At 34.4% G+C, this 23,407-nt stretch overlaps 1 protein-coding gene across 3 annotated transcripts in view; it reads right to left on the bottom strand.

The window, feature by feature from the left end:
- LOC150096712 (multiple PDZ domain protein-like) overlaps window positions 1-23,407 on the bottom strand; it is a 1,501,001-nt gene that overhangs the window by 398,298 nt on the left and 1,079,296 nt on the right. The gene's annotated exons all lie outside the window — the stretch shown is intronic.

Genomic DNA, 23,407 nt, shown 5'->3' with positions numbered 1-23,407 from the left:
GCACGCTTCTCGACGTTATCAAATATTTTTGAGAAGTTTTTGTTGTACCATCCTAAATGCTAGAACAACATTCTACGGTTAGGCGAATTTCGGATTTTTATAGTGTTATGAGTGTATGTATGTGGCAAGTAATCTCTTGAACAGAAAGGGACGTCAAAGTTTTGGTTGATGGGGAGGCTATAGATATGTGTTTGTGCCATAAAAGGTTAGAGGTATAGATCAGCCTAGATTAAATAAATAAATAGGTTCTGTAATGGAGATCTGAGTATTGTCCAAGTAAGTGAGAACAAAGCGAAGCGAGATTTTCCTTACGAAATATAACGCACGACTATATCTTGATATCACTGAAATTCATAATGCTGTCCTCGACCTACTGGAGAATAGATAATTAAATCAATAGTTGTGGAAGACCCGAAGCCTGAATCATTGTAAGATTTGTCAAATAAAGAAGAATAGAGTTGACTATCAGCAACAGTGATGGTGAAGATAGATGAAGAAAAGAAAGAAATCATCCACCATGACACGTAGCGAGCAACCGGAGGAGAAGCTGACAAACCAACTGCAGAGGACGGAAGGCAGACCATGACTAGTAGATTGCTTAATATCTCTATGCTTCCAGGGAATTTGATCGCGTCAGCAGAGATGAGAAACCTCGGCTGACTCAATCAAATTCCCTGGAAGCAAAGAAACTGGCAGTTGATAACTGTCTAGAACCATTCTAGAGGATTGTAGCATGCGTAGCATGTGCAATGGGACGATAATTGGATAATTTATTTTCATCTAACTTCTTTGAGATGAGCTGTATACAGGTTTCTTTCCATGCTGTTGGATAGAATGACATCACAAAACCACTATATAAGATGAGCATCAATTCTAGAGTACAAATTTTCAGCAAAACTGGAGGTAGGGATATCATCTAGACCAGGAGATGTTCACAAATGAATAAAGGTATATATCATTTTTTTGTTTGTTTGTTCACAAGATTAAACGTAAGAACAATGTGTTTGGGGAGGACAAATTTCGAATTCTGTACAGTGATAGGAGCGAAAAAAATTTATTTTTGGATGCTAAAAAAAAGCTATTCGTGTTACATGTTTGTTCCAGGAAAATCAATATCAGATTACCTGAGCATTATCAAGGTTAAGAGGAGATGAAGTGAGTTTTTTCGAAAGAAAAAATCTTCCGGTAAAAAGTGAAGACCTATTACGACAGTGCTTCACTGATCTCTGTCTAGAGATCAGTGTTTAAGGCGTTATTTGTAAAAGAACATGAAGGATGGAATTTGAGCACTGCAACATTTGTCCAGTGAAGAGGAAGAAGAATGGAGTGTGACACCAGAATGGAAAAAACTAACTATCCAATTACAGAGGGCGGAACTCTCTATATCAGACAAGATCAAATGACTTGGAAATGGTCAAAGCAATGGTGTCCAGAAGTGGTAATGCAGCTGAGGAGATCCACAGCGATTGAGAATTAAGTAGCATTCATATGGTGGTTTCTGATTAACTAGCTGTTAATAATCCTCCATTAATTTAGTTAGATCTAAAGTAAGAGCAATGGGACAATAGTTTGATGGCAATATTTCTTCCCCCCCCCCCTTGGAATAAGCTAAACATAGGCTACTTCCATGCCGTGGGGTATTTCTTAGTCAGCATAAAGGGAAGTTTAGAGAGTATATAAAACGCGCGTTAGTGCTGTGGTACAATTTGTAGGTGTAATGAGGAACAGCATCCATTAGAACGAAGAATTTTTGGTATCTAGGTTAAGATTTTTCCCCCGATGTCTTTCTGGCGAAATACCAGAATAGTAATGTGCTGTTTCCAATGTGGTCTCACATCTACTCGTTGGTTGTCTATGCAGGAATTAAAGGGGAAGAATGATGCCAGGATGCAGTTGCCATCCTGATGAAAGAGCTGTGGAAACACTTATAAGAAGAGTTCCTTGCAATAACCACTATGGCAAATGATCACTGCAATGAACCATAAGGTATGATTTCCAACTATACATGATGTGCCTTTCTGTACGTACTCTAACTTGCTTTGTAAGTGTTTCGTGTTAAAGTATAGCTTGCGAATGAAATTGGAGTTCATGTCTCAAACCATTTGCACAAGCAAACTTTTCCCTTGAAATGGCCAGTCACACATATTGAAAAATTAAACAGTGGATAGATGGATACCGGAAGAGAATTTTCAATGCCATAGGAAATGAAAGTCTTCGTCATAGCAAATTAATTAACATAAAAAAAAAACTTTATCAGAGCATGTGTTTGGATCGAGAAAGAATAGAAATAGCAGTCTTGCTGTAGAAAGAAGAAACAGAAGTTAATGAGATCGTCTAACTTAGCGCCACTATAATGTCAAAGAACACGAAGTTGAAAGAGGTTGGAAAGACGTTCCGTAGAAAAGGAAACTTGTACAAGATTATGGTCCTAATTATCCAGAGGTGGTGATCAAATGTTTCATCTTCTCTTCCAACTGAAGACAAGTTGGCAGAATTAAAAGAGAAGCTGGCTGGAGATGTTGACGTTAAAATCATCAATGACTCAATCACTGTTTTTGGTAATTAAGCTGCAGAAAACTGAGATTCGAGGATGAAGGTAGGCTGATTACAGAATATGGGGATTAGTAAAGACAGCAGATAAACATTATTGAACAGAACAAAGAAACCATTTAGCCAGAGAAGGCCAAAAATAGAGGATTCTATATTGATATTCAGCCTCCATGGCTCAGTCGGTATAGACGAAGCCGGAAAGACCTGGGTTCGATTCCCGTCCATGACTGAGGTACCTTTATCTGGACTCTTTCGACTAAAGGTGAGTTAGCCGGTCTCATACGGGGGTAGTAGAGGGTTTTTTTCCCTCTCGGAAACTCGGGTGTTTAGTCCTTCAGAACAGACAAACCGGTCCCGTGAATACACGGATTTACATCCATGAATACTTACGACCCAGCCATAGGCCTGATTCGTCAGTTATATGCCCGTATAAAATGGGAGGGGGTTGGGGAAAGTAATGGTGAACTATCCTGTAAAAAATCTCACCAGAAACACTTTTTTGGTTTATCATGTGTACAAGTGAATTTATTGAAATATCTATGACTATAGAAGTCGTATAATTAAGTTAGAAATAGTAGAGCTATACTTTTTATTTCATTTATATTCAATTAACCAGTGGGTAACATCGAATCTGCTTCCCCTGAGTTTGAATCAAATTTCTATCTATGAAGTGAATACATTTTTAGTTAGTTTTAGTGATCATTAACATTATAAGTATATTAATTATTAGTTACAATTAATGATGCGCCTTGGGAACTTCATCTGCATATCTCGACAAGATAATATTCCCAAAAGTACATGCAGTGATCCTTGGAAAAACCGACGTGCTTTCTTATTCAAGGCTTCAGCGGTAGCTTGTTCTACATATGAAATGCAGATATTCTTGTTTACAGTGAATCATTTACTCAGAGAAACTGCACACTACTGAGATGTAATCAACAAATTACAAGTCAGAAGCCACATCGAGCAATTCAGCGAACGATAAGGGTTCACTCACATCGAATGGGACATTCAACGTGAAACACCTAAAATAACCGCATACATGTTTGGACTTTAATGTTAGAATCTGAACACACTTGTTCCATTTTCCATAACTGTATATATCTTATCTTCTATTATCAGAAAGTAAAAATATACTCGCATGTAGAACAGAAGCGACTTTATCTTTCTTTGTCACATTAATAAGTGAGCTCTGATTTCAACGCGTTTTATTGTAAGGCAGGAAGATTATTCCATAACCAGATTCAGTCTGTTTTCGGTCCAACTGGTGGGCAAAGAAGATTAATAGACTGCGAATCATTTCACAGCATAATAATAATTCTCTGTTTTCTCCAAAACCAGAATCAACATTCTAATTTTATTTTCTCAATTAAAAGAGCATCATTCATGTTTTCTAGTGTTAAAACAGTGGCAATTATAGTCCATTTTTCTGAACAGCATATATATATATATATATATGATAAATTATGAAGAATCTAATTAGAGGTAGAAAGATGCAAAAGTAGCTAGTGAACAACGGATGCGAACGTTTTAGAGAGAGAAAAAAAAAACGACTTGCTGATCAGTCTCCTCAGAGACTTCACGTATACTTAATAACAATACAGCTATTCATATATATAATAAACGAATTGTGTAACAATTATTTGAATAGAAAAAATATCTTCAGCTGGTATAACACTGTTAAAGTTTTTTTTTTTTTTTTAAGAAAAACTAAAGCTTGACTATGAGTACCGTTCGGAGATGGAAACTGAAAGAATATTTCACTCAGTTTTAACAAATATATGTACATAAAATAACCGTTGAAATTAAATTATGAGTGAAAGAATGCAGCACAATAAACAGAGTACACTACTAAACAGGAGAAACGCATTATGAAAAAATTTACACATGTGATTAACAAACACGAAGTTATTGCAGGAACTACTATAAGAGAAAATAAAAGTTAATGCTGACTGTTCGTAATCATAGTTACACTAAAGAATTTTAATGAATATCAATTTGAAAACTAATAAAAAAATATTTTAGAAAAAAAAACTATTTTCATTATTTACTTGAGTAATCAATTTTTTCCTATCTAAATATTCCAAAGTTTCAAATGCACGTAATACAGAATTCTTTACGGCATTCAACAGAACTTCTAGAAATTTCTCCCCCCCCACCCCACCGCATCTTTAATAATTAGAAACAGACAAATCTATCACTCGAGTTCTTCACATATAATAACATGCTGACAATCGACTGAAGGTCGACTGCATCTCGATCATCAAGGGAGGGAGAAATTCTAAAAGGCGCCTTACTGGCTACATCAGAAATTCTCCTTCTCGTCAGCGTTATTATGGTGCACTGAGGCTACATACACGCATCTTTTTTTTTTTTATCAACTTTCGATTAATAGTTAATAAATTTCGAAGCTACCTGTCAAATTTAAAAAGTACGATCTTATTCCAATATGAATTCATGCTGATTATGCAAAGCGAAAAAAAAGGAACCTTTAATTAATAGCGTTTCTATTAAAATTTTAAATAAAAATTTACTTTATTAAGATAAGAGATATTTCCTACTGGGAAATTGAAATGCTGAGTCTGTGGACAGACGAACGCTGAGCGGATATGCAAGCTAGTAAGTGAATCGCGGTAACTACAGATTCTTCTTATCCTTTATCCGAACAAAATTTTGCAAAACAATTCAAACTGTAAATCCACAAAAATTGAGTGGAATTAATAAAATCTTATTCTACTTATTCTTAACATACCAAAATGTTTAACACTTTCCGCTGATTTAGGAAGTTGAAATTTTACAAAGACAAGTTACCATGGAAAAACTCCAAAGTGATTTTTTCCAGTGCGTATAGGTTAAAAAAAAATTAAAGAAATGATCGGAGATAATCATAAAATGCATTTAATGATTAACTTATATAGTGATTGCGTTTAATTATCACAATAAGTGAACCAGTAGGTTTTTTCGGAGGGGGGGGGGGATAAACACAATAGGCGCTAACGCAAAATACGTTAGCGCTTGCTATCTGTCCGTCTGTATGTATCAAGCGTGGACTTTTAACGAATTTTATTGAAATCCGGTATTTGGAATTCATGCAAAAATCTATCACCTCAATTTTTGTTGTAAGTGGACCATTTTCAGAGCAAAACATTACGAAATTATATACAACAAATACTTTGCTCTCTCTGGATGGGATTTAATCAAGTTTGTTGTTTAGGATGTATATGTGGCTCAATTAGTCCACGTGGTTCGATTTCGACTTCAATAGGAGATGGAAACCGGACAAAATTTTGCAAAACAATTCAAACTGTAAATCCACAATAACTGAGTGGAATTAATGAAATCTGGTATTTCATTATCTTCTTATTCTTAAAATTTGGAGCATTTCTATTTCAATCTTGCCATTTTAGTGGAAAAATTAGCAAAACAAAAGCATGCCTAAAGCACAAATATTAAAAACAGCTCTTTAGGTTTAATACAAAAATGAATGGCGTGAAGTATAATAAGAAAACTATTACGATTTTATCATTATATACAATAATTTCTTTACTTACTGCACTAAAGAATTTTTATGTCAATCCTATTCACCAAAGACTGCAAAAACTATAGTACATTTTAGTATGGTAGCCGAGTTAAAGTGATATCATCTCTACAATCCTAGAGATCAAATATGGAGCTTTTTCAAACTCCAGCCTCAAAAATTAGACTGATGGTGATCACATACCTGATGATAAAATTACCAGCCAGAAACATTCACAAACATTTATGTCCATAATGAAGTTCGAACCCATGATCTAAAAGCTAGAGAGAGGAAGCGCTATCCATTTTCCAACCTGGCTAACAAATATATTTATGTTTTGCTTAGTTTTGCCAACAAAATGGTCGGACTGAAAAGCCACAATTATGATTGACTCATCAAATTTCATGGAACTGCAGTCATCAAACAGGAATTATTACTATAATTTACAAAAATTTTGCCAATATAAATGATTATGTTGAAACGAAATTGGGCGGATACATTTTAAATACATCCTGAACACATTCCATTTAAATTCACCCAACGAGCGCAAGCGTTTCATCAAAATGTACCGAAGTTGTACGAATCATTTTGCACGTAGAAATGGATCGATTTTTTGGCAGCTGTTATTAAATCCATCAAACCAGAACCAATGAAAAACCTTGCTTTGGGACGAAAAATACATAATAGATGCGTACGCAATATTGTGAAATCCACCTAAAAAGATTATAGCTTCCACTATCCTTCCAGCCAGTTTTCGAGAGAATTAAAGCTGAAACAGCAAAATGTAATATTTCAGTTTACGAAAATTCTAAGAAATACCCATATCTTCTCTAGAACAGGATTTCTCAACCGGAGTTCAGCGAGATCGTGATGGTAAAAAAGTAACCATCGCAATAATATACAGTGTGTGTGTTAAAGATACCAAGCTATTTTAAACCTGGTTTTACTACATTTCCCAAGTAAGTCAAATTTGCGCCTTAAAGTTGTGCAAGTCTGGGTGACCCGCAAAGTAGTGCAAGTCTAGGCAACTCGTGGTAAAGGTGGATTAAGCTCTGATCACTATTCTTAATATTTACCCTTAATGCAAAGCACATCTCCTTGAGGAGATGTATGATGCTATGCATTGAAGGCAAGGGGCCACTACCCAGACCGGTTTCGATCTTTATTGAGGTCTCATCAGTGGGAGCCAGGCTTAGAAATACCAAGATTTAAGTAATACAGAGCTTATAAGTATTTTAACAAAACAAGTTACCATAAGGTGTTTTGACCTTATTAAATAAAAATCTCAGGATGAGAGATAGATGTGGAAAGTTTTTTACCTTGGGTATAATATATGTTAAAGATCCTTTACCAAGAGTTGCCTAGACTTGCACTACTTTGCGGGTCACCCAGACTTGCAGGCGCAAATTTGACTTACTTGTCTGTTTACTTACTGGGGAAATGGAGTAAAACCAGGTTTAAAATAGCTTGGTATCTTTAACACATATTATACCCAAGATAAAAAAACTTTCCACATCTATCTCTCATCCTGAGATTTTTATTTAATAAGGTCAAAACACCTTATGGTAACTTGTTTTGGTAAAATACTTATAAGCTCTGTATTACTTAAATCTTGGTATTTCTAAGCCTGGCTCCCACTGATGAGACCTCAAATAAAGGGGAGATAATAGGTCAATACTTTTGACATCTCGCATCCTATAAATGGGATTAAAATCTGACAAATGTGCAGGCCAATGAAGTAAAGAGAAATTACTCTCATTCTTGGAACTATTCCATAGCCGTTTCTAGTGCGTTATCCCGCTAGTAGCATTGCAAAACAAGTTACAGATATGAAGGAATGTATATGCCACAATGTTTAAACAGCATGGTGTAGTCAAGAGTTGGTCTTGATATGAGGAAATCAAGTGTATATCGGAAAGTCATGCTCTAGGCTACCACAATATTTTTACTGGTCTACAATATTCCAATTATACAACGTGTCAATAGATTAATGCTGCTTGTTTTTTTTCTTTAATACATGGTCTTACCATCAAGCGTAACACAAGAATTCGGATTCATGGTGTTCCTTTGCTCACTCTCAACAAAGGAACCCGATGCGCCTAGTTTTTGAGAACTCATTCTCCAGATGAGTAAAGACGACGTATAACAACAACAAACGGTACAAAGTGTGGTACCATACATGCTGGTATTTATCCCGACTGGATTGAAAATTTAATTAAATGGTTCACCCTGACATGTCTATTCAACTGTACAATTTTCATCCCGCTCTACCATCAATTCTTCTTATTCCATATGTTTTCTTAGTAAACTAAAAACCTGAATAGTAATTTTGTATGCGCAATACGATCACCTACTCTTCTAGTGCACATCATGTTCAAACTTCACTCAATCGCAGTAATGAATATTTATTTTAATATACCTCGAATACTAATATTGAATCTTTGCGTGTCTTTTATGTAATAACCAAGTTAAGGCACTGTGGTTAAATGTCCAAATGGTTCGTCTTAGTTTGAATTTCAGCCAAAACAACTGAAGCGATGAAGCCAGGTCTGTTGCTTGTCTATATTCTCTGGTCAGGTTGTCTGTTTTGGAAGGAAAAAAAACGCCGCTATCATATAAGATCTAATACCTCACAATGAGTGAGGTATTCGTTATAAAAGTTCCTAGCGTCCTGGACGGAATTCAACCACTCTTTCCAAATAAGAACAAATGTCGCATTGACCTTACGACTGAGCCATGAAGGCACGTGATAACTTCTGTAAGGTTACTAATAAAGTGGAATCTGAGTGTATACAAAAATAATTTAAATGCAACATTAATATTTCAAATATCTTTAAATATTAATAACAGTAATAATACTGCTACTAATGTGGTGACAGAGAAAGTTTCCAACATTAGCCATTGCTAAAGAGGAAGACTAGTAATCTAAGCAAACAAATATTCAAGAGTATGGACTTGAAGGCGCTGTAAGCACCACGGATTGTTATCATCAGTTGCAGCAGTTTGTTGATGAACGAAATCAAAATTCCATTTGTTCGCAATGAAGATCAAATTCATGATGTCCAAAATTAAAAAAAAAAAAAAAAAAAAAAAGTCAAGAGTCAATGTCAAGATGACCGAATAAATAGGCAAAGAAGAAGACTAAAACACAAGAACGAATCTATAAAAATAAATATATTCTACGACAGTATCGCTCGAGCTATAAAAATTATCCAGCTTTACTAATAGTTTAGTCAACTAAAATATGACTGTTAGTCTGTGGTTAGATGAATCAGTATTAAAGGATTTATTTTAATTTATTCTTTTTAATTTTTTTACGTCTACAGCTCCCAAGAAGCGGTCGATGATTCAGTAAGACGAGAACAATAGAGAGCAGCATAAATATTGTTTTGTGCACCTCATTTGAATAGCACTGAATAAGACGCATTAATGGAAAGCGAGTGTATTAATGCTTGAAGTGACACAAAACGCAACATCGTTTTGTCCCTTGAGTAGCAATTGAAGGTGTTATTATTAATCGGCCTCTGGGGCCATGCATGGAAACTGAATTTCATTATATACTAAATAAAATTCCATTCTATACTAATAAAGATTTGTTAACAATTGCGTTTAAAGAGAGAAACAAGCTGGCTACCAATTATTTGTCTATAATGACACTGAAGAGGGAAGAGAGACGCGATTAAATACTGTCAGCTATAGAAAATAATCACCCCAGTGCCGCGAGCTTTGTGACAATCGTTTGTGTTCGTATTTTCCAGCATGAGAGTGAACGGTTGCCGAGAGGACTCATCGATCGAAAGACTACGCCCACGATATATCCCTTGACACAGTTAGCTATTGCACTGTTAGTTCACAACGGACAAAAGTGGAGGGAGGAGAGAGTAAAATAGCATGGCTACCGTACATAAGAATGAAAGAAAAGCGAACTTGTCGATATTCATGAAATGGAATTAACATTTTTAAGTTACGTTAATTGATAATTGAATTAACGAATATTGGAATAAATAGCTTGAATTCAATTAGAAAGTGTGATTTTCAAAACTACACATGCAAATTCACTATTTTGAAATATTTATCGGAACGGTTCCCTGCTTTTGAAATAGAACATACGGATATGTATATTGCTATCGTCACACAGCCTATACAGTTATATTAAGGCAAGTACATTCGTTGATTCTCTATTACACCACCTGAATGGGTGGTATAGTAGCGGAGAGAGACACTTCGTGGCACTTATTATCAACAAAATCAACCAGATTTTGCTTTGTTTGGAATTACAGTCGAAGCAACTTAGGCTATGAGGCAAATGTACTGTCAATAAACTGTGTATCCGACCAGTTTGTCTGTTTTGCGGAATAAAAATGCTAACGAGGTATAAAAAGATGTTCGGAAGGAAAGTACCGAAATCTCGTCCGTCCGATGTCGTAATGATCATTCAGGATTTCAAAGGGTCGGGGGGGGGGGGTTCTGGTTAGTAGTAGAACACTACTTAATGAGTTCCAGATTCTCGGCTTCTATGGAAAAGTTGCTGCGACCTGTAGATATATATAGAGGGTTGGTGAAATGACAGAGTCCTGATGGACGGACACCGGCAATGACAAGAAAGTCTGAGGAGAGAACACCATCCACCATTACAAGTAGGGATCGATCTGAGAGAACACTGACGATCCATTGCTAGAATTCGTAATATGGAGTAACAAATCACACTACGACGTATTCCTATCTGATGCACGAATTGTGTGATGGTTTATGTTTTATTTTTGTCCAATGATTTAAAATAGCAATTTTTACAGATTATGCAACTGCCTATGAAACGCATCGTTTTCAGAGGGAAAAGATATCGATTTTTTCTTAGAAAGTGATGAGGTATGAATGTGACTGGTCATTGAAAATAAAAATTAGAATCGTAAATATCACCTCAGAGAAAGAAAAAAAATCGATGTCTGAAGTTCTTAATATTATCCAATCAAACATGCTCACGGAGTTCATTCCTGTCAGGCCAGTTGAAAGCAATAAACTAAGAGTACAATTGTCATATGGATAGCTGCACTGGATCCTTAGAGCGGAAAGTATAAAATGCCCTAATGAATTCTGTTTTAGTTGTTTCAGTATCAGGATTGGTCTGTCCACAGTAACATGATTCAATGGATCCGCTGTAATTCGACTGTGGTGAAACTTGAGATATTTTTGTTAAATAAAAATAACGTCTAATATGAATTAATAAAATACTATATATATTTTACGTAAAACATAATAAAATAATAGATGAGTCATCCAAGAGGATGGCTGAAGGGTGTACATTCAAAGCTCAATGATAACTGCTGGAGTCCAATGTTATCTTGATAATGAACTTTAATTGAATAAAAATATACTCCCGGTTTATGTTTTATTATTAAAGGTGTGAAATTTTTACTTTGTGATTTTATTGCAAAACTCCATAATAAACGGGGCTGGGGGGGATGCCGGAGTTGTTTTACAGATTTAGCGAGGGGAGAGGAGAGGAAGAGAGAAAATATGAATGTATCAAAGTAGCTAAGAGAACAACAAAACATGTCAAAACCATTTCAACAAAAGAATCGATCATACGAATGCAAGCGAAAACAAAACAAAACAAAACAAAACAAAAAACTAGCAAAACGTGACATGGCGTTCTGAAAATGGACTACTGAAAATATGGTTTCGATATTATCAATTGTATTTGTATATTTATTTTTCAAAGAAATTATTAGAACTTCATTATGTATATATAACGTAATAAAATGCAAGGATCAGAGGATTTGTGATCAGAGAATAAAAAAAAAATTTTAAAAAAACGAACTTTAATCCCATTACATCATCTGACGGAACCGTACTGCGTTATTTTCTGTATTAGTTGTGTTAAAATTATAACATTTTAACAACAAAAAAGCAATATCATGCAGATTTAAAATAAAATAAAACTAATTTTATATTTCCAAAAATCCTGTCTTGATTTTTTACCTCCACCAGATATAGTAACCCCGATCGCTAAATTCTGATGAAATAATACACGAGATCGTTTATTAAGTCATTGTTCAAATATAATTTTATGCCATAACAATCAATTTAGAAATTTAATTTCTGTAGTACTGTATTTCATAAAAGTTAACTATTCACATAATACATTCCTATATGATACAATAAAACTCTTCTCAATTCATAAAACATTCTATTTATGGCGTATACTTGCGCTTCATGTTTATGAAAACATGTCAGATAAATTACGCTGACAATTACGCGTGAATTTTGTTAAGGTATAATTTAGAACAAACAAAATAGTATATTGAAAAGGCTAATGTCAAATTATGATTAACTTTTCACTACGAGCTACATTACTTAAAATATATGTGTAATCCAAAAAAAGTATCATGTATATCATATTGGTACTCATTTGTCTATGAACTGGATCTGTGGCATTCTTAGATATTTTTCACTTCTCTCACAAAAAATATAAATAGTTATTATGGTAATAGTTTATAAACATTATTAAACTCTTTTTGAAGTAACTTTAAGCAACACGACACCTTGCGGCAACGATTTTTTCTTCTGAATGAAAAAGTAGTTGGGAATTTTATGAGATATTTTCCTGAAAGTATCGGAGGCTGTCAAGCACAGAGGACCAATATAAAAAACACGCTGGCAATTGCGAGTATGTCATGTACGAAGAAGTGAAGCATAGGAAATGACGACTATCCAGTGGTAAATATGCGAAAGGCTCGAAAATAACATCCAAATTGGAGAAGGAACATTTTTCTTTATGAGATAATCGCATGGGAGCAAGCGTAGTCAAAAGCCATAACTTATCGACAGCCTTACAGAAGATCAACCTGGTTCTGACATAGCGCCTGAGTTAGAATGTTATACTGAAGAAAAATGTGAAGAAAAATTCGATTTTAAAAGAAGTTAAGATCCTGAAATACAATACTCGTATAACGCTTCGATGTCTTACTTTCTTATAGCATAATTATCTATTGTTCATGAACTACACAGCCGACCGTAACCATTTTCAACACAAGAAAGAAACAACTGGTTATACCTGCTTTCAAATCGGACCTTTTTTTAAAAGAAGTTATTCGCCTATATTAGATGAATTCCGATAAACAAACAACAAAATTACAATATTTAATACAAAATTATAATCGGGAAGGGGGGGGGGATTAGAATCATCTTAATACCAATTAGGTGTTGAGAAATTCCCGTTATATTTGACCATTTCAGAGGATAAGGTCACCAGCCCTATTTAGAGTCTGCTAATAGTGTTAGATGCATGTGTTCGAGAGCCGGTTTGCGTTATTGGAGGAAGGGAATCCGACGTCTCGACCTGCGAATGGCAAACTTAGCATTACTTAGGAAATAACCAAATAGCGTCTGTCACAGACAGAATTTAAACCTGGGCCTCTTTCCAAGGCAAATGACAAGTGGAAGAAGCTAGGGAGATTCAATTCTGCTCTGGAATGTGAGCTAAGATTAAATTAGAATCATCCACTTCTTTGTAAGCTGTTTCAGTTGAGCATCTGTGATTTTATGGTAAATATCAGAGGATAATATGTATATATGTTTGTCCTAGAACTCCACACTCTGTTAACATCTCTACTTAAATATATAATCAGTAAAATAGTAATCGCTGTTTACTATGTGTCGTGTGGCAACCGGTGAAAATCAATCGATTCGAATTGGGGGGAGGGAGGGGATTATCTCCTGACGTACTAAGACTAAGCCAGAAACTAAAATATGTATAAAGTTTGCATAATAAAAATGCAATATGTAATAGATGAGTGATAAGATTGAATCAGGGATGTATATTATATTTAATGATAACAGGATAAATCTGAATAAACCTATATCAACAGAAAGAAAAAATACACCCTTCATTACTTGCACTTGGCATTAACGACAACGATTTTCAGCCACCAATCAGTGTAAAATATCTCCTACCTGTTGTGTGTTACATTTTGTTTTGGTCAAAAGGAAGCGATCTAAAAAAGTTATGGTGATTATGGGATCAAGGCACTCGCTCCTTTACCGTTTTAATCATTTACATCAGAAGACTACACAGAGGGAGTTATTCTTCTTCATTCTTAATAGAATGGATGAATACTTGACAAATGGTATGAAGTACAGTATTATGTACGAAACTGGAGTCAGAATATTCTAAAATCAATTTCACACCAGGAATTCTTCTTATTATTATTTATGAGCTTTTATCAAGATCTGTGTTCATTCACAATGTGCATCGATGAGGCGTTTCCAGCCCTCATTAACCGGGCGATTACTGTTCGCAACCAGCATCCTCCCACTCTTGGAACACCTTAAATATAGTACTTCGCTAACAGCCAATATTAGCAGTTGCTTGGATAGTGGTGCGTTACAATCATGTCTTTTTCGAAGTCCTCGTGATTACATCCATTGCCCGTGTCGATCAGAAACTTCATGCGAAGTTTCTGATCGATCATCAAAATGGACCGCCAGTATCGCGCATACTTGCTTTCACCATAATACGACTGCAACCTGGTGGGTAGAATGACCGATTGGGAAATAACAGGGGATCATAATATTTGGACTGGACTGTGTATCATATAAAGCACCCAAATGACGGGAAAAAAAAATTGTTTTCTGCTTTTCAACAACAGAGGGATTAAGTAACATTTTTTTCACAGTATTTTTCTTATATCAATTCCATTACTGCAAACGTTTTTAAATGATTTTGGAAAAATAAACTAACATTGTTAAAACAACTTGAGCAGATTACAAATTGTTTTTTTTAATGCATTTTTAAAAAAAAATCCTTTATATTTCAGTGTCAATGTAATCACAATGCAATACATCTTAAAGTTGTAAACTGCAATTTTTGGTTCGAGAATAGATCTTGACAAAAGATTTCGAGATAAGAACATTCCGCATCGGATTATACACGCATATTAAATACCTTTCTATTTTAATCATACGCACATTTAATCAATCAGTGAAAAGAGCTTTGTGTAATCAGAGGTACTAGATCGTCATTTAAAATGACGAAGCACTTTTTTTAAAATATGTAAGCACTATATAAGAATGAATATTTATCGTCAGAGTTTGCTACTTATATTTTTTTGTTGGCTGATTTACAAGCATTTCGATAGTAAAACGATATAAAAGCAATTTTCTGTTCTCCGATACATCGCAGAGAACAAAGAATTGTTCTTAACATAATTGAAATGAGTGCTACAGCCGAATTCGTTTAAAAACGTTGCCAAGGTGGTGAAACCCAGATCACCACATAATGTCCCTGGAGGACACGACGTCGTCTTTCTCAATGTTCCAATTACTAATCCGTTTACCGCCTGTCGTTAATGACAGCGGAAGTATTGTGACTTCATAATGATGTGGAGAGAGCAAAGTGGCACTCTACACGGAAATGAAATACCGTTAAATAATGAATTGCATTCGTCACAGGAATGCCTCAAATTCAGTTTGTTTAAACGCACATCTACTGTGCCAAACGTTCACGCTTCGCAGTGTCAAGAAATATCCGTGACCGTGGATTTAATTAAAATTGTAATTATTTTCGGATAATTGGAATTTTAAGTATTAATTTTACGTGTCAATATATCACTTGCACACACGCTCGACAATTTTCGTGTTTGGTTTGGTTATGTATACTGTGCCATTAATTGAGTGAATGCTTCGGTATTAAAGAAGATAGAGATTTTTTTTTTTTTTTCAATTTATTTTTCCGGATCCATCGGTTAAAAAAAAGTGAGTTTGATTATTTATCACTTCAATTAATGGTTCCGGAAGGCAACTTCTATGAAGTTTATTATTCCATAACAATTTAAGAAACTCTTAAAATACGATATGATATATAACTACGTGTACTAGCAGCAGTGGAATAACTACGCATGTTGTTCCAATCCCCACAATAAAAGTTGTGGTGATTGGAACATACTTTGGCAATTAAGCTTCTGAGTAGCAGCGTACCTTTGAAGAGTACAAAAGGGAGTATGTGGAAATCAGTCACCAAAACATAAGGGTACAAGGATACCTTTCCAACCAAAGGAAATCAATTCATCTTCAACATCAACATTTAAGATGAATTAGCAGGTCTCATATGGCAGGGTTCGCCCTCCCGGAAAGGAGGAATTTTATTCACACAAGTCATAAAACAAACTAGCCAAAGAATACATTTGATATGTCTGTCAAAAAAGGATTAATCGCCTAATATTGCACCAGTTAGGCTCCTATAAAAACAAGCCATTCAGCTTAGTGAGAAGAAAAACTATTTTTGTAGATTCTTCAAGTGCATTTACCCTTGACATTTATTCGCTTAGATTAATCTTCGTATTAGGTTGTATCCCGCAACATACTATTTTCTTCTCCCGAAGGATGCTTATGCGTAGGAATAAGAATAACTAAAACCGTTGCAGTTATCATTAGAAGATACAATTAAGGGCCATAGGCGTTACCAGTATTTATATGCACAAAATGCGCGTTGTAGTCGGCCTACTATGTTGAAGGAAAAGCCCTGCCACTAGTTGGATCATATCGATTAAAAATACAGTACTCCGATCATCCCTTCCCCCACCCCTCATTCTTCTGATAAGGAAGCGCCCTTCAGAATGGTTTAAGACAGCGCTTCCCAAACTGTGGGCCGAGGCCCCCTTGGGGGCCTTAGTTTTGTTGAGGGGGGGAGTGAAATAATGAAAACAAATTTAAAATGTTTTAAGACCATGTCAGATGTGTATGCAAGATGCTAAAAATGTAATATTTGCATTTGATTTTTGCAATATTCGCCGTGTATGTTTTGTATTGAATATAAAAAATAATAAATATTATAATAATATATGTCTGTATTACGATTTCTTTTTTCGATGGGGGCAGTGAAATATTTTAATTTTTCCAAAGGAGCCTTTACATCCATAAGTTTGGGAAGCACTGGTTTAAGAGATTCAAAGGAGTGACGACAAAAAAAAAAAAAAAAAAAAAAAAAAATTAGTAGTATTGATTTAATCAATACTATTAATTTATGTTAAATTTTAATATGTAAAATGGTTTCTTTTTATTGAAAAATGCATATAAGATTGAGGGTTTTAAACCTATGCCCGATGGTTTACCCTTTCATGAATGGGTTGCGCATTAAAAAAACATTAAATCTGAAACAAAATAATCTGTCACTGAACATAGGAGATAATTATTTCCCCCCCCCCCCCTCTTAATCAAGAATAATTAAGAATAGTTGAAGTCAACGCTCCTAAACATGTTCTCAATATGAATAAACAGAAAGGAAGTGGGAAAATTTAAGAGAAAGAATTAAAAAACGGTGTTTTAATTTTTCTGAAGCAGGAAATAATCCGTTTATCTCTTAATGAGAAGACATTTTAGCAAATATTTCCATGGAAAACAATACAAATCACACGAATATATATGAAAGCCATTAATGTCCGTACAATCTTATACGCGTTTCCAGGTATTTTAACGTCACTAGATTTACACGAAATATTTGTATACGAATACAGATATGCGGTAAGAATTTAAATGCACAAAGTCTAGGGGGTATTAAATAAAAATAGACAGCTTAATTAGAATAATTCATTATTCTAATTAAGCTAAGCCTATTAGAACAACGTAACAGCAGCAATTAACAAACATTTAAAAGAGATAGTACTTCAATTATGATAAAGTGTTAATTTTCAATTACTGTAATATGAAGGCATGGTTGATAAACTATCTCGGAAGTAATCAATGATCAAGCTTTAAATATAAATGACAGTTTCAACTACGTATCACGAGACTTACATTTCAATTATAATTGTAAAATTATACATAAAAAGTTACATTTGCATATTAAAAAGATTTTCTGCCAAACAAAATAGTATTAAACCTTCCCTTAAATTACGCAAGTAAACCTTGATTTTGCTATTCCTTCAGTTGGGAATTTCAAAATTTCAAAACAAACATTTCAAAATGTTTATAACAAGCTAAGCATGAATGAACTCTCTTTAAAGCAGCCAAAATATAATATTATAACAGTAAATTTAACCGAAATATACCTTTTCATCTCCAATTTACTGAATATAGGCAGTTTTGAATATAAAGAACTGAAGAAGAAAAAACCATTGAATATAACGAACTGAAAACCGATTATCTGAAAAGTCACATTCCTCCGATGCCCGTCGTAATGATGTAACTGTTTCCAGTAGAATGAACAAGCATAAATTTAAATCAATAAAATTTCCTGATGGCAATGCGGAGCTGCATCGCATTTAAAAATGTTCTCTTTTGTCACAGTTGGCTTTGTTCGAATTGACAATGTTCCCAATGAAACTTATTGTCGATATATGTTGCTTCTGTCTCCCCTCTCATTCGGAAATCGTAACAATATCAACTCCCGTGTGAATGTAGTTTGGCACAAACCGCAAGGAAACATTAATGCAGCTCACTCTTTCCTCTATCGAGTATTCAACAAATGTTTGAAAGAATAATTTTTGAAGTATAATAACGCCGCATCTTTCTTCAAAGAACAGGTCATAGTATCACGTTTCAAAGTATTAGCGTACGGAGAATGCTCTGTAATGTGGGCATTATCAACAACCATAATGCTTCTGTTACGTGGGGGGGGGGGGGGAGTGCATGCACACAAGTGGAAAAATATCTCGTAAATGCTCAACTAGCATTAATGATGACGAAATGAAATTAGCAGTACAATATAACATAATCAGACGCATCCTTGAATCGTTCATACAATTATCCAATTGAACAGACTGCATCATTGTTGGATGTTTCTGCGACATGATTCTATTATGCAAATTTATTTAATAAGTCACTATATGAAGGAAGAGTTTCATACAGAAAATATATGTAAAATAACTTCTTATAGATTTTTATTTTATTATTATTATTTTTTTATTATTTTTTTTTTTTTTGCAGATGACTATTCTAAAAATGTAGTCGGAAGAGTTGTTTAAATGAGCTTTTTAATCGGAATAAGAATAAACCCTATATATAAACACTATAAAACTTTCCGAAACCCTCTCTGATGAAATTACATAACCAAATATATGTGTGTGTTATACACACGCACCTTATTATTATTAATGCTCTACTGGTTTTGTTAATTAATAAATTCCCTTTAATAAAATATTAATATAAATTTTGTTCATATTAATAAATTCATTCTTCAGCTTCATCAGCCTTATACGGAGGTGGCACAGTTTATTCTTCTGCGAAATGGCCAGAGAACTCAGGCAATTAATACATAATACTGGTTTCATTGCGTTCGTTGCTTGGAAGGTAATTCCAAACAACAATCAAGCTTCTTTAGTGATCTAATTCAGTGCTTTCCAAACTTATGGATGTAAAGTCCCCCTTGGAAAAGTTAAAATATTTCACGGCCCCATCGAAAAAAAATCGTAATACAGACATATATTATTATAATATTTATTGTATTTATTATATATTCAATACAAAACATACAGCGAATATCGTAAAAATCAAATGCAAATATTACATTTTTAGCATCTTACATACACATTTGATATGCCACACTTAGTCTTAAAACATTTTATATTTGTTTTCATTATTTCACGACCCACAGTTTGGGAAGCGCTGATCTAATTAATAGTGACTTAATATAGACCTGAGTTTAAAAGATAGCGACTGCCCGTTAAAAATACCTAGTTTCATTAATAATAGTAAATCTACAAATAACGACGGGTTATTAAATCAGCATATAACAAGCATGTGATACGAGTATAAAAACAGCCGTCTTCATTGGACTTGGCGTACATGTTGTGTTTCGTATTACATCTTTTCAGTCTAAAGCTTTAAAATAAAATCAATAATTTGCATATATTGCTGAGAATCATGCCTTTGTATTTAATGCAATAAGTAAGAGTGGGTATCATCTCTGCACGTTCCATGAATTTTCGATGTAGCCTTTGTAAGAAATTTATGCCATTTTTGTTTCAGACCAGATAAAAGCATGCTTGCTTGTTTGTTTGCTTTTTCATGCACGAAATGCCAATCTCGGAGTAGGTGCCTTTCTCTTCTCAACGTCTTTTATGTGATCTTTTTGTATAATTTCCACCAACCAGCCTGTCTGGCCCACATAAATGATGCCATGAGCACGTATATTTTGTACATTCCCGGTTCTTTGAAGGATGGATGCAGTTTGGCGATCAAAATAGAGAAGTGAAAGCAACTTGGTATAGTTTGCTTTCAAGATGTGTCCTATTGCATCTGTAACCATCTTTATTATTAATAGGGCAACTGCATTTTTATAATTATGTTTGGTTCCAGTCTAAAATTGTGTACAGGATCCTAGATCTTAACCACTGGATCAAGATGTTCTCGATGTGTTCCAATTCTCGTTTTCTATTGCTCGAGGTTGCATATGTCCTTACCCAGAAGGCTATAATGACCAATTTTGGAAAGAGTGATAGTGTGATGTGGCATCCAAGAACCTTTCCCGTAGACTTCATAAGTGGAAATTTCTTCTGATTAGAAACTGTAACTAAAATATTTGAATATGGTAATGCCATGTCAATATTTATATTTGAAGTAGGCTGAGATAATCTACGAACATACATATATAGTTCGTCTGTTATATCAGCCAAAACTTTTAAGACTTTTTTTTTTTTTTTTGAGGGGACTATTGTTCGGAATAAGCCAAACACAGGGTGACAAGATGTAGCATACGTAAAGAACCAATAACTGAAAACAGCCCCGTTTTTAATATGGTAGTTACGTTTGTAAAGATATGTATCAGTTGAAAAAATTCAAGAACTGAACGAGAACAAAATGGAAACTGACATAAATGGGTTGAGATTACTGGACATTTTACAAGTAATTATGTTTTGAAATTGAATTAACACTGAAGAAGTAGTACAAAAGAAAATATAATACAATGCAACAAGTATTTAGAACAATACAAGTGATCACAGTAGATAGTAAAAAGTAATAATACATATGTTACAAAATCCCAAAATTATTTTTCAAGTAGTAATGTATAGATTGATAATTAAAGAAAAGACTTAGAAATAAATAACAGAAAAAAAATAAACTCAAAGGAACTGTACAATGTGTGTAACAAGGGCAGTAACCATTCTGGTTACTATAAAAATAGAAATAAAGGCGATGCGGTCACTAAAATTAAATGACTATATTTTTATAAATGTAAACATCACATATAGCATATAATTGAGATAAACCCTCAATATAAAATAAAAGTGTTTAGAATAAAAGTTAACGGTATTTAGTTCTATGAGGTCGTCTCTCAGTCTTTTTCTAAAAAGTGTGTCCTGATGTTACAGACTTTATTTCGTTAGGCAGTTTATTGTAGCTACTGCTAAGTATTTAAAAGATTTGTGAAACAGTTCTTTGTCTGCCTTGGGAACTACCCAACAAGTTCCGGCCAACGTGAACCGTAATCTATATTATATACAGAAAAATTTACAATATTATTTCTTACATATAGCATACAATTATATAGATAGAGTTTCTGTTAGAGCAAAATGTTAAGAATGGCGAATAGGTCACTTGAAATCAGTAATAGCTAGAGTTCTGATTATTTTATTTTGTATTCGAATCAAAGGAAGCAGATTGTTGTCTCCACTCCAAGATGATATCATATCGCGGTGAAGAATTTACCCATGAATAGTATAAGCATCTTAAAAATGCTGAATTGACACATTTTTAACACAATATATTCTGTTAATTACGCACCTCAACTTGTTTGTTAATAACGAGATATGGGAGTTCCATTTCTTGATGTCGATATGGAGGTCCAAATACTTGAGTGATTTTTTTTTTAAAATAAACTACAGTTACAATTTTGAGTACCTGTCCTTTCATGCCATTTTATAGTTATATCGTGATCTATTATATCTGTTAAGGTGAAATATATGTATTTAGTTTTATCCGTATTAACTTCAAGGCAATTAATGATAAACCACTTATTTAGTTTCAACATATCATTGTGAATCCAGTTTTCTAAATCCTCAAGGGTCGTTTTAGTGTGTGTGTGTGTGTGTATCAGAGGCGTATATTCCGGGTGTGCGGTGCACAGCCACGGAACAGCAATATCACCGATATTATATTTTTGCATTTATTTCTGTTTAAGACCTCCCTAATTGTTTCCTGACTCCCCTAAAATTTAGCACAATACACTAATACTTCATGAAGCATACACATATCGATGCGTAAACATTGCATCACAAATGTGGATAGCTTTGAGTCTTTTGAATAGACTTACAGATGGCGCAGAGGGTCAAATACGTAGCGTTCCAGTGGTTTTAAATCATTCAGAAGGCGAGGCAGGGTGTGCGCTGAAACAATACTACCCAAAAATCAGTGGCTATCAATGGTTATTGTGTCAACCAATCCAATTTGAATGTTTTTACTCAAATGCCCTGTTGTTGCTGTTTTTGCTTTCTAAGTTTCATCTGTCTTGCGTGCGTGGTGTGAACTGTGTGTGTTTAGGACACCTATAGAGACAAGTTTTTAATATATAATTTTCATAAATAATTTATTAACTTTTTTTTGTCCATGTTTCCAGTGGGAAACAGTGTTGACGGTTTAATGAATATCCTCCCAGGGCGTTTGCGGATAGCATGATTGTAGTCGAAGGAAGTACGCCGCCGCCTCCTCTTCCAAAAGGTGTAAATTTTTGAGTAATTCAAATATACCAACAACTATAGCATTCTCCTTCATTATTGTTTTCTAATATATTATTATCTGAGACCTCCAAGGAGTCAAGGACTCATCGAAGGAGGCTATAAATCACCCAAACCAGCTGTCATACTTTCTCTTAAATTCATTCACACTAGATGCACCCACTACCCCTAAAGGCAAACTATTCCACTCATTCACTGCTCTGTGAGAGAAAAACCTAGCTCTTACTCCTTTCTTGACTGTGAACGAACTTAACTTCCATGGATGCTCCGTGTTCTCTCCCCACCTTCCATATAACGAAAAATCTCATCAGGCGATATCCTATAACACCCATTCAAACGTTTATAGACCTCTATATCACTCCTCTTTCTCCTGTTAACCAGAGTCTGTAATCCACATACTCGCAATCTGTCCTCAAAATCTAAATCCCATAATCCAGATATAATCTTTGTAGTTCTTCTTTGAATCCTTTCCACAGCTTCTTTATCCCCTTGGAATCAGAGGGCCAAATCTGCGCACAATAATCCAGATGTGGTCTTATCAAAGCCTTATAAAGAGGCAAATAACTTCCTTATCCTTAGATGTCAAGATTCGCTTCAACATCGCAATTATCCTCTGAGTTGTATTTGCAACTGCATTTAATGCAGCGATAAAAATGATTTCACTTATGGTTTG

Source organism: Typopeltis vanoorti, chromosome 18, assembly GCF_054136105.1.
Source record: "Typopeltis vanoorti isolate ZY-2024b chromosome 18, IOZ_Tvanoo_1.0, whole genome shotgun sequence".
NCBI classification, from domain to species: domain Eukaryota; kingdom Metazoa; phylum Arthropoda; class Arachnida; order Uropygi; family Thelyphonidae; genus Typopeltis; species Typopeltis vanoorti.
The sequence above is the reverse complement of the archived record's forward strand: the minus strand, read 5'-3'. Positions and strand labels throughout refer to the sequence as shown.